Source organism: Chionomys nivalis, chromosome 14 (genome assembly GCF_950005125.1).
Source record: "Chionomys nivalis chromosome 14, mChiNiv1.1, whole genome shotgun sequence".
Taxonomy (NCBI): domain Eukaryota; kingdom Metazoa; phylum Chordata; class Mammalia; order Rodentia; family Cricetidae; genus Chionomys; species Chionomys nivalis.
The window spans coordinates 7,806,699-7,817,242 of record NC_080099.1 but is presented as its reverse complement, the minus strand read 5'-3'; the positions used below and the strand labels follow the sequence as shown (position 1 = coordinate 7,817,242).

Here is a 10,544-nt window from a genome sequence, read left to right as displayed (position 1 = left end):
TTGCTACTTTTTTTAAAAAAAATTATTTTCATTTTATGTACATTGGTGTATTGTCTGCATGTATGTTTGTGTGAGGGTGATGGATCCCCTAGAACTGAAATTTACAGACAGTTGTGAAATGTTTGTGTGTGGGTGCTGGGAATTGAACCTGGGTCCTCTGGAAGAGCAGCCAGCGCTCTTAACCACTGAGTCATCTCTCCAGCCCCACCTTGCTTTCAATCTTACCCATTCTACCAAGAAAACCATCATATGAATTGGGGTAATAATTACTTATGGATTGAGAAAGCGGCTGAAATAGTTTTATTTGTTTGTCTATTATTTGTTTTTGTTATTGTTTGAGACAGGGTCTCACTATGTTGTAGTCCAGGGTGGTCTTGAACTTGCAGCAATCTTCTTGCTTCAGCCTATAATGTCAGCTTTCTAATTGTTTAATTGTTTTTTATTCTTTTCCTTTTTTTTTTCTTTTGAGACAGGGTTTCTCTATAGTTTTGGAGCCTGTCCTAGAACTAGATCTGCCTGCCTCTGTCTCCCGAGTGCTGGGATTACTGCCTCCTGGGTGCTAGGATTAAAGGTGTGTGCCACCACCACCCGACCCATCTTTCTGATTGTTATACTCATATATGAGTTTGGTCATTTTATTTTTGAAATGGGTTTGTTTTCTCTGTCAAAGGAACACAACTACCAAGTGTTAATTTTCACATATACAAAAGAGTGTGTAATGAACTGGACTGAAAACTTGCTAATTAGATCCATTTTTTAGCCATAATGTTGACAGAGAAATTGACAAGTGTTTTTCAGTTATGATTTATGGGACATAACTCTCCAAATCCATAGGCACGAGGGAACCTGGTTACTAATGACTCCCATGCACAGGGCGAGGCCGCTGTCACTGCCCTGGAGACCCTGCAGACTCACATAAAGCCATCAGTATAACACGGAGAGATCCTGCTGCCCCTTCCCCAGTACATACGACAGACACCTGAAAACCTATAGGCCGCTCCCACAGCAGGGCACGGCAGGGCACAGTCTGACTGAGCATCCAGCTTACCAGCATTTGCTGGCTCCCCCATTGCTATACTCGGGCCATATCCACTCTTTACCCGTGATGTCACCAGCCTGCTCTCTAGTCCCAGTTGAGCCATTCTGGGAGGCTGAGAAAACAGAATCATGGAGCCCGATTATTCTGGGATCAGCTCACACAGTTCCCTGGAGATGACCTGGTCCTCTGTGCACACGGCACCCTTTCGCAACTAATTGGCAGGGTGAACTACAGTTTGACCAACCATCCGGAAGCTGAAGAGCATTTTGATTATTTCCAGGACTTTGCTATTATGAACAAAGCTGCTGTAACCATTCCTATATGCCTCCACCCGCCCTGACCCGCTCTGGGGAGAGAAAAAGTTTTAAATTTGACCAAGGTCTGAGTTATCATTTTTTTTTTAGATTGGCTGACTGTTGCAAGTTTATTTCCAATGGAAATTGTCAAGGCGTCTTCCAGAATAGCTGGACCATTTTGCATCCCATCAGTACTGTGGGCAAAATGAGTCCTTGGCACTGCCAAAACTGATTACCACCTCCGAATTTTGTTGTTATGGCTGAAGACCAAGCACAATAGGTTGTTCTGTCTCTGGTTCACTCCCGTCTGTCTACGCCAACCTCGGCCGAGCCCATCCCTGGAGAATTCCATCTAATTTCTTGTATTTCTCAGTTCTAAATTTCTCAGTCAGTTTTTATTTGTGTGTTCTGATCCATGGTGGTGGCTCCATTTGCTCACATCCCCGCCACATCTTCACAGTAGGGGATTATATCGCTGTCCGGAAGTTCTAGTGTCTGGCCATCTTAACCTCAGATCTGCTGATTGTCCTTTCTCACTCATTTTGAGATCTTTATGATTCTTTGTATGGTGGCAGACTTCTTTGCTGGACTCTGGACACCTGTGTCCCATGTTGTTGGACTGTCCACTCAGGCTGCAAGGCACTGAACAACAGCTAGTGACTGGCAGATGGGAGGAGCCCAGGTTTCCCCTTTGACCTCTGCCTACAGTCCGAGGATGGCGACTCAAGACTCTGGGCGGAAGCTTTCCATAGGCATCCCGTGACTGGGAGGGTGGGGTGCTGTGGGGCTTCTCATGAGAAACCCAATCCATCTCCAGCCCCTGAAATGTACAGGCCGGGGTGGGAGCGGGGAGAGCATATTCTTGCTCTTTCGAAGGGTAGGTACCAGGCTTCCTGCCCACATTGACTCTAGCCCAACACAGAGGTGCAGGCCTCTGGTCTTCTTATGCACTCATTCACACAACCTGCTGACTTCCTCAACTGTGTCTGTCAGTGAGACCAACATCTGAGGAAAAGATTGCTTCTTTTAGACTATTGTGGCCAAACAAATTTGGGTTTTGTTCTGCAACTCACAGTCTCTGATTTCTCACTTCCCAAACATAGTACTAACAATGTGGGTGTCGAGAGAAAAACAACAATTAGACTCTCAATGAAAATCCCCGGCGACGGTAACACAGTCAACAAACAGCAGTGAAGGGACTCAGGTTAGACATCAAGACGTTTTTAATGACTGACTCGAGGAATGCTGGGATACACAGCAGAGGAAATTAGAAAACATCCTTCCTTCATTGCCAGAGTTTAGGGCAATTATGGTCCTCCACTACCTCTGGGGGCTATGTTAATTGAGATAGTAAAGAAGGCAGCTCGGGGTGCCCCACCAAGGCACCTTTGGGTCAGCCTGAAGAGGTGGCGACTTATGGAGACAGAGCTACGGGCGGTACAAGGCAAGACTGCAGGAAAGACGGCCTCCTTCATCTACCCAGTCCTGGCTCCAGGAGCACCCATGCTGTGTGCAGAAGAGGACTCTCCACTCCCTGGGTGGAAGACCAGGAACTGAGTGGGAAGAGCAGGGTTAAGCCTGACCACACCATGCCTCTCTTCACCTGTCAGTCATGCCTGAGAACATATGCACTACCTGAAAACACCCAAGAAGAGAACACAAAACAAAACCCAGAGAGGGACCGGGAAGAAGGGAAAAGATGCTAAAGGAGAGGAGGGGAGAGCAAGGGGGATTTGGGGAGGAGTGGGTGAGGAGGAGAGGTTATGAGGGGAAAGGGAGAGCGAAGAAGGAAGAAGGAGGGAGGATGGGCAGGGCAGGCTAGGAAGAGAGAATGAGTAGGTGAGGGCAAAGGGGAGAGTAAGGAGGAGGAGTCAGGAGATGCAGGAGGGGAGGAAGGGAGGGAAGGGAAGAAGGCAGGTGAGGAGAGCCTGGCACTGGACAGAGTGTGGGGTGCAGGGAGAGCTCCAGGAACCAGACTGATGTGGGCATACTTGAGAGGAGGCAGGTGGACATCCACTGTGCTCCGTGAGTGGACAGGGCCGCTGTGGTTCCTAACGGTTCTCCCTGCTGTAAAGCTGCTGTTCTTCCCGCAGAGGCTGGGGTGACAGAAGGGCCCCTGTCCCTGCAGGAGGAAGGCGGAAATTCCAAGCTCCATCCTCTAAGAAACACCTGGCTTTCACTAGTTAATCACCTGCCCCCGCAAGGCAGGCAGGTAAGAGAGAGGCAGGTTGAGGAGGCTTTGAGCTCTCTGAAGGACGATGGTACCTTCCCACACATACCCATCATGTGGGTTTTTAATACATGAAACACAGTGTTAGCTCCAGAAACAGCTCCCCCGTGCCAGCTTCCCCAACCCATAAGCTGGGACGGCATTCCCAGAACACCATGGGCATCCTTGGTTGAATGTTCATCCTTTGCTTTTTCCTCCACATCCAGTCTACCATCCAACTGTAATGCTATCTGCCATTTAATGTTGCCTTGGGGCTGCACATGGTGGACCCTTGCTTCTTCTCAGGCAATAGGCCCTTGCTCAATAGCCCCTGTCCTTACCCGTGATGACAGTTTCCAGGCGGGGCCTCATCCTACGTGTCTATCGTCATCTGGTGCCATCTCGTGAGGTCTCTGCCGCGCCTCTCAAACCCCTGTAATGACAGGACAAACCCCATGTTTAGTCCAGGGACACCCAGCTTTTGGAGAACAACACTCCGTTCCTTATAGCACGCACACAGCCATCCACTGCCTTGATTTTCATGTGACTTTGGGACCCCATGGAATTAGTCTCCGCTGCCCTGACCCCTGGTTAAGAGCCATTTCAGGGACCTTTTACGTCTATTCTGAGAGCATTTAACTGGATCACTGTGGTTTGTGCTTTCTCTCCCAACAACGTCCTCACTGTGCAAATGAGCCTCCCAGTGCAGGGCTCTGACAAGACCAACGAAAACATAATAGCTTCTCAGAATCGGTTCCTCTTCCTTAGTGTTTTGTCCTCCATTAACAAATGAGACACGTGTTCGGGAACATCGCACCAGAGAAGGCAAGAACCAAGTCCCGAAGCTCAGACCCAAAGCCCAGTCTTTCTGATCCAAGGGTCCTAACCAGACAGAACCTCCTCTGCCTCACTCTCTGTTCACACCAGATGTCCTGCTCCTTCAGGAAATGGGGTTTGGATCTGTGGATCCCACCCGCCCACAGAGGGAGGAATGGCTCTTCTCATTTCCTCTTTCCCAAGCTCCTCTGCCAGGCTCTCCCTTCTCCAGAAAGACAGAAACTCCCTCAGGCCTGTGGCTCTAGCCAGGCTATGCCTGTTCCTCACTCTCTGACCCACATCTCTGAAAGAGGGCCTCCACCCTACCATTAAGTGGCGCCTAACCCCAGGCTCACAGGCCTCGTGGGTCATCCATCTAAGGGTCCTAACTAGACAGAACCCCCTTCCAAAGCCCCCTCTGCTTCGCTGTTTATGCCCGTGCCCTGTTCTTCGCGGCCCTCCCTCCTGAAGGTTGCCCTTCAATCGCTGGCATCTTCCCACCCCGCTCCACTCCCTGAACCTTTATCTGTTCCTCTGTTTAGCTTGGTTGGCTCCCTGACTTAGAAAAGTGCCTGTTCAGCTTGGATGCTGTGGCCACAACAGGATAAAAAAGAAACAAGATGCTCATTCTTGGCCATTTCCAGGATTTACACTTCCCTGGAAGGCTGCAGTTTGTTCCCTCAGTCCAATCTGGTTTTCTAGCGAACTCCACTGCTAAGCAGTCCCCGAGGCTGTCCCCTGACAGCAGGAGTCTTTACTAAGGTGTTGCTGCTGTGACTCCCTGCGTGTGAGGGGACTGGAGTTCATCAGGAACACCAGCTGCTCTCTCTGCTGCCTTCCAAAGGGCAGTCACAATACGCAGCAACAGATCGTGTGGTGGAGGGGTGAAGTGGGTGTCAACAGAAGGCAAGGCCTTCAAAGACAGGCCCAGGAACTTCATGGTTCTGTTTCAGAAATAGTCTACAGCTAGCTGTCACTCTGAACATGCCCGATCTCATCTGTTTCAGAAATATAAAGATCTCCTGCCCCAGCACATAGGCACTATAACCACACACTGACCAGCTACAAAGATGCTCAGCATTGGCATGGGGTTGACATGAGATGTCCCCCTAGACTCATATGATGAAGCCTTTGTCCCCAGTGCTCAGGTACACACAGATAGCTACACAGACACACACATATGTAAGTACATGGACACAAAGACACATCCACACACACAGACACACAAATGTGCAGACACAAGGGCATACATAGACGTAACAAATAGATATACCAGCACACACAGACATGCATGTTCTCACAGACACACATGCACACATGTTCACACGGGCACATCCAAACAGACACACACACAGACAGATAGGCACATATATGCTCATATGGGTATAAAGGCACACACACAGGTATTTATACAGACACATGGATACAAAGTGTGCATATATATGCATGTGCAAACACATTTCCATGTGTACTCAGGCATCTCTGCATGCCTATATGCCTACAGGTTTTAAGAATATTGTGTTCCAGAATAGCTGTAACTGCTAATTCCATTCCAGCACATAGGAAGAGGAGTATAATTAGTGTATTTGTATGCAAATGCATGGTTAAGACCATTTTTCCCCTGTGAAGTGGTTATTTACGTCAGCATTTTTGCTGTGCAGCCCAGAGAAGAGGGACTTAGGTCCAGCCCACAGAGCTCTGTCTGAGGAGCTGCAGGCAGTAAGGGTAACAGGACATCACCGCTCTAAGAACACAGCCTTGCACTACCCCGGCACACCTGAGAGTCCCTCTTCTCCGGACCTTGGATGCTGTTCTCTCTTTCATGAATATAAGTCCTGATAATCTTGAGCCCTCTTAAGGCTTCACATCTGAGAGTCATGGTAACCAACTACCAAGTCCTGGCCTCCTGCTCCAACAGGGGTTGGAGTGAATCCTTCCCAAGGCCAGGGAGACCATCTGCCTATGAGATATTCACCCTGGATGGGGACCAGTGAGCAGATAGCTCAGAGGCAGAGATGTTGACAGCGACAGGGAAACTAAGGATCTGATTTGGAATTCTCATGGTTGCTTGAGGAAAGGGTCCACTCCTGCCTGTCAGTGTGTGTGATAGGAGTGTGTCACTATCGATGGCATGTCCTACACCAGGAAGGTACTTAGATGTGTGGACAAGGTGTCCAGAGGGGGCACTGGGGGCAAATGTGACTGCACACTGTAATACAAGGTGGGTGTGTACCAAGGGCCAAGGGTCAAAGAGAGCCACTGAGGGCTGGGGTAGACACAGACCTGACCAAGAGCCACGGATGAGCATAGACCCACTGGGAACCAGATATAAACACAGATCAACTGAGGATCAGGGGTGAGCGCAGATCCACTGAGGTTCAGGGATAAATGTAGATACTCTGAAGGCAAAGGATAAACCCAGGTTCACTGAAGGTGAGGGGCGGATGTGGATTCACAGAGGACCATGGGTGAACACAGATCCACAGAGAATCAAGGCTGGGCACAGGTCCACGGAGGATCAAGGCTGGGCACAGGTCCACGGAGGATCAAGGCTGGACACAGATCCACGGAGGATCAAGGCTGGACACAGATCCACGGAGGATCAAGGTTGGACATAGGTTCACGGAGGATCAAGGCTGGACATAGGTTCACGGAGGATCAAGGCTGGACACAGATCCACAGAAGATCAAGTCTGGACACAGATCCACGGAGGATCAAGGCTGGACATGGATCCATGGAGGATAAAGGCTGGACACAGATCCATGGAGGATAAAGGCTGGACACAGATCCACGGAGGGTCAGAGTGGACAGGAGTTGCACTGAGGGTCAATCATCAAGGGTCAAGGTAGACATAGAGCCACTAATGACCACTGAGTGCCAGGCTAGAACAGAACCATAAGGGTCAAGGGTGGGCACACCAAAGATTGGGATGGCCTGAACTGGCTGTAGATTCCTCCAAGCTCCGCTCTGTTCCCAAGAGTCTGCTGTCGCTGGGAGCCTGCCTCTGGGGAGAGTCTGGGTCTTGGCCAGCAGAAGTCAATGCCCAGCACCCACAGGTTAAACCAGCTTCCTCAGTAAAAAACCCAGTATTTCACAGACAATGACAGAAAACCAGGACACATTCCAGACAATTAAATTTTACTTTTTAAATTTTATGTATTATGTTTATGGGTGTGGGAGTGTGAGGTGCTTATGTGAATGTCCGGACAAACGCTTGGCAGACACACATCTTTGGAAGCCAGAGGTCAGCATCAGGTGATTTCTTTGATTCCTCCCCAGTTTATTTATTAAAAATTTAAAAATATTTATTTATCTCATGTACATGGGTGTTTTGCCTATGTGTGTGTGTGTGTGTGTGTGTGTGTGTATGTGAACCACATTTGTGTCTGGTACAGGTGGTGGTGAAAAGAAGGCGCTGGCTCACCTGGAACTACAGGTGTTTGTGAGCCACCATGTTAATTCTGGGAACGGAACCCAGGTCCTCTGCAAGAGCAACAAGTGCTCTTAACTGCTGAGCTGTCTCCGGCTCCCCTGACCTCCACTCTAGATTTTGAGTCAGGGTCTCGTACTGAACATGGCGCTCACTGATTGGCTAGGCTGGGTAACCGTGAGCTCCAGAGAGACACTTTCCTCTGTGGAGCTGCGATTGCAGATGTGGGCTGGTGTGAGCAGTTTCACATGGGTTCATCTGGACATCATCTGAGCTCGGGTCCTCATGCTCGCATGACAGACTCTTTACCAACCAAGACATCTTCCCAGCCCTGAGAGTTTACTTCACAGTTATTATGGTTCTTAACTGATGATGTCTTTTCCAACTTTATTGAATAAATGAGTAATCATTTCAGGCCCCTCATCACATGCAAGGCACACAGTTAAACTGGGGTGTCTGCTGCTCCATTCTGAAGACCACAACGCGCTATGTGGGTAGCTATGTATTAGGGTCAATGCTGGGCTCTCAATGCCCTGTTAGCCTGGTTTCCAGGGGACACTTTTTGGGGGTTATGCATGGGCCCCAGACCTGGAACTGCTAACCTTTCCTTACCATCAGCCTCCTTCACCTTGGCTTATGCTCAGAAAAACTCTTCTCAGTTTGGTACCAATGTTTTTGTATTTGTCACTCTTGGCAAATACAAAATCCTTCCCTTATGCTCCTGCACCCCAATACCACAGCCATCGCATCAGCTCGACCCCCTCCTGACAATATATATTTTTTTTTTTTTTTGGTTTTTCGAGACAGGGTTTCTCTGTAGCTTTGGTGCCTGTCCTGGAACTAGCTCTTGTAGACCAGGCTGGCCTCGAACTCACAGAGATCCGCCTGCCTCTGCCTCCCGAGTGCTGGGATTAAAGGCGTGCGCCACCACCTCCCGGCCCTCCTGACAATATTTGAGGCAATCTAGGGGGCAGGCCCATGGAGTTGAAATGGACTCAGAAATCCAAGACTTGCCGGGCGGTGGTGGCACACGCCTTTAATCCCAGCACTCGGGAGGCAGAGGCAGGAAGATCTCTGTGAGTTCGAGGCCAGCCTGGTCTACAAGAGCTAGTTCCAGGACAGGCACCAAAGCTACAGAGAAACCCTGTCTCAAAAAATTAAAAAAAAAAAAAGAAAAGAAAAAAAAAAAGAAATCCAAGTCTTCCCTTAAGACTACGCATTTTCTTCAGTCTTTCTTGGTTCTAGCGGGAACAGTGTCCCAAGACAGTGCTTGGGCGATAAACAGGTCATAGGGAGCCACTGACAGCAGGAGTGGACACCCAAAGAAGCTTCGTAGTACACAGACTGGGTATGGAATTTCAGGCAATTTTCATTTCTTCCTTGGTTTTTCCCTGTTGTGTTTTTCCCTTTAAGTTTCTTTTGAACAAAAGATACAGGTAATTTTAGTAACAAGTGAAAGGAATGAAACCATTCCAATTTTAGGAGAGAAAATATCATCTTACAGGTTTTTTTTATAGAAGAGTGTAGTCCCTGTGAAATTATAATGAGTCATTTTATGCACCCAAACCCTCATGGACATCCTGGTGTGAAGTCTGTGGCCATCCTGGGGTCGGGTGTGAAGCCTGTGGATGGCCTGAGGTCGGGTGTGAAGCCTGTGGATGGCCTGAGGTCGGGTGTGAAGCCTGTGGATGACCTGTGGTCAGGTGTGAAGCCTGTGGACACACTGAGGTTGGGTGTGAAGCCTGTGGATGGCCTGAGGTCGGGTGTGAAGCCTGTGGATGGCCTGGGGTCAGGTGTGAAGCCTGTGGACACACTGAGGTCGGGTGTGAAGCCTGTGGATGGCCTGAGGTCGGGTGTGAAGCCTGTGGATGGCCTGAGGTCGGGTGTGAAGCCTGTGGATGGCCTGAGGTCGGGTGTGAAGCCTGTGGATGGCCTGAGGTCGGGTGTGAAGTCTGTGGACGGTCTGGGGTCAGCTAAGAGTCAGAACGCATCAGGATCTTTGTGGTCCTGGGCTTGGTTCCTTCTTCTGCAGTTCCCAGCAACAAAGATGTTATTCATGTTGCAAGTCTTGAACCCACAGGACAAAAGAACAAAAACACACTGCTGTACATGCCCATCAGTGTGTGCCAACTGAGTGTGAGCAACACTCTGTCGCTTGCCACCTATGATTATGTCCATGGATGCCAAGAAAGCCTTCTCCAAATGCTCAGGGAGTCGAGGGTCAAGATGGATGAACTGCCAGGGTCTAAAGCCACTCTTGTGTCTAATGGGGAGGAATGAAAGCAAAGAGCAAGTGACACTGAGGAATTCTTGATAATGGGGTGACTAAGGACCAAACCCCACAGAGAACGAGGGACAATCAGAGGATAAAAATGGCCCTCAAGTGTCTGGGTGGAAATGTCTGTGATCACCCCTAGTTAGGCACATGCCAACTGGCACATGACTGAAGAGCCCCTTATCACCATGGGATGGTGTCACTCAGCTGTGAGGTCACTCTGCACCCAGTTCCCTGCAGGAAGTCTAGGAGTGCTCAGCCCATCCCACTCTAGGATAGAACCCCAGAGCAACCTCAAATGCACACACGGGGCTCTTCACTGCGAAGCGGCTCTAGCTGGCAAGCAAAAGGAAGATCCCAATTCCTGGCACAGGAAAGAGTCTGGATAAACATGGACACCCACAGGAACATAGTGCACCCATAGGGAGAGGGTCTGGCCGTCCCAGAGCAAGGCACAGGGACTACTATTGCAGAGGGAG

At 49.4% G+C, this 10,544-nt stretch overlaps 1 protein-coding gene across 4 annotated transcripts in view; it reads right to left on the bottom strand.

The window, feature by feature from the left end:
* The window catches only part of Kcng2 (potassium voltage-gated channel modifier subfamily G member 2), a 65,481-nt gene that overhangs the window by 36,920 nt on the left and 18,017 nt on the right, over positions 1-10,544 (bottom strand). For all 4 annotated transcript variants that reach the window (XM_057788323.1, XM_057788321.1, XM_057788324.1 and 1 more), the window contains exon 2: positions 3,886-3,977. The gene's annotated coding sequence lies outside the window, so the exon portion shown is untranslated. The remainder of the gene's footprint in view (positions 1-3,885; positions 3,978-10,544) is intronic.